This window comes from Hemiscyllium ocellatum (assembly GCF_020745735.1).
Source record: "Hemiscyllium ocellatum isolate sHemOce1 chromosome 27 unlocalized genomic scaffold, sHemOce1.pat.X.cur. SUPER_27_unloc_40, whole genome shotgun sequence".
Classification (NCBI taxonomy): domain Eukaryota; kingdom Metazoa; phylum Chordata; class Chondrichthyes; order Orectolobiformes; family Hemiscylliidae; genus Hemiscyllium; species Hemiscyllium ocellatum.
In genome coordinates, this window is record NW_026867510.1 from 59,110 (window position 1) to 61,027 (window position 1,918).

A 1,918-nucleotide genomic window follows, 5' to 3' on the forward strand; every position below is an offset into this window, starting at 1 on the left:
GTACATGACACAATGCAGATTCAAAACTGAGTATTCCTTTGAATCACTGAGTAATTTGTTTACAGTTGTTCAGTTGAGGTGAGCGGAGTTGCGCATTGGGAGCCACTCCAGTTGATCTGTCGAAGCCGTTTTCTCCTGTGTGATAGTCCCACCAACACTCCAATTTGCTGTGCTTCCAGTCAGTAGATACAGATTACTGTCCCATACTGATACACGGGCCACGATGACCCAGCTGTGGTGACAAGCTTGTGAAGGTCTGAGTGCTCTTCTCCTGTTCTCTGTCGGCCTGCTATGATCCGAATCATCAAACCTCTCTTCTCCGAGATGGGAATAAACTGGTGAAGGTGAAACACATCAGTTGCGGTGTGTTCCATGCGCAGGAGGCCCTGCAGTAATTCCCCACGCTGTCTCACACAGCAGCATCCTCTCGGTGAATTACGCTTGGCAAATAAAAACGATTGAACCAAATCAGTGTCCTCCATTGGATTTTACTGACACCGTTTATACAATTCAGGCTCACCGTTAATGTGGAGAGGGGCTGTCAGACTGTAGTTTCCGCTCCTTCTGTTGAATAAAGATAATTTTAACTGTATCCAGTGAGAGGAAAGAATTTGCTGTTGGTGGGAAACATTTCTATCTGAACTCGTTTGTCACTCTGCTATGACAGAAGGAGCTGGGACCTCCTGATAGTTTGAAACACAAAGCTGATAATCTCTAGATTATGTTGTAAAAATATCGGTATAATGTTTTTCACACCGCGCTGTCACCAACTGACCGAAGCGGCTGTGTGTTTAAATCCCGTGATGATCAGTTTGTCTTTTATTTCTCACATTGGGGGGAGCTGAGCATTTACCCAAACACTGGGCACACCACCTCCCTGATTCAGTGTTCACAAATCAAACTGACAGCAAAGCTTTCCTGTGATCGAAAGTTTCCGGAAAGAAGATTTGGCTCAACAGAAAAACGGAGTAAACATACTCCTTCCTTGGTTTGAAACATAAATGGTCGACTTCAGTGAGCCTGACGTGATTTGAACACGCAACCTTCTGATCTGGAGTCAGACGCGCTACCGTTGCGCCACAAGCTCACGGATGGCTGGAGGCCTCTATTCATGATTAAAGGAAATGATCGCACTTCAATGATTTTACGTTTTGAGTAGCAACGGAGATCAACAGTTCATGTCTGTTCTGTTCCTCCCCCCTCTCTTTCTGTCTCTCGAAACAATTTCCAACTCTCTCTCAATAAAAATCTGAAAGAATTGCGGATGCTGTATATCAGAAACAAAAAAAACAGGAGTAGCATGTGACCCTTCCACAGAACTGATGGTGATTGGGAAAATGTCGGTTTATATGCAGGAGATATTGTGGGAGGAAGGCGGAGATCAGGACAGAGCCAAAAGCGAAGGAAGAACTGTTGGACAGATAAAGGAGTTGATAACGATCTGCGTGGGAGGGTGAATAACTGTTAATGGAGACTGTTCGTGGCTAAGTAGTGTGGAATGACAGACGATGTGATAACAAGGCTTGGTGTGTGTGGGAGGGACGAGGATACCATGGAGTTCAGGCCCTAGAATTATTGAATTCGATATTGGGACCGGAGGGATGTATGGTCCCCAAGTGGAATATCCGGTGTTCTTCGTTCTGCTGGTGCTGAGCTTCACTGGAACAGTACAGCAAACCTGAGACAGAGATGTTGGCCAGGGAACAGGGTGGGCTGTGGAATTGGCAGGCAGCTGGAAGCTCAGGGTCTTTTTTGTGGGCAGAGCGTAGATGTTCTGTGCAGCAGTCACCCAGTTTATGCTTCGGTTCCCCAATATAGATGAGACCACATTGTGAGCAGCAAATGCAGTAGACTGGTTGTGGGAAGTGCAGGTAAAGTACCACTTCACCTGGAAGGTAAGTTTGGGCGCTTAGATAGT

General features: G+C 46.1%; 1 non-coding gene across 1 annotated transcript; it reads right to left on the reverse strand.

Moving 5' to 3' along the window:
• Nucleotides 1-1,015: 1,015 nt before the first annotated feature.
• trnaw-cca (transfer RNA tryptophan (anticodon CCA)) lies at nt 1,016-1,087 on the reverse strand. Its single transcript has one exon. It is a non-coding gene; the product is annotated as a tRNA-Trp (tRNA).
• Between the last annotated feature and the right edge of the window lie 831 nt (nt 1,088-1,918).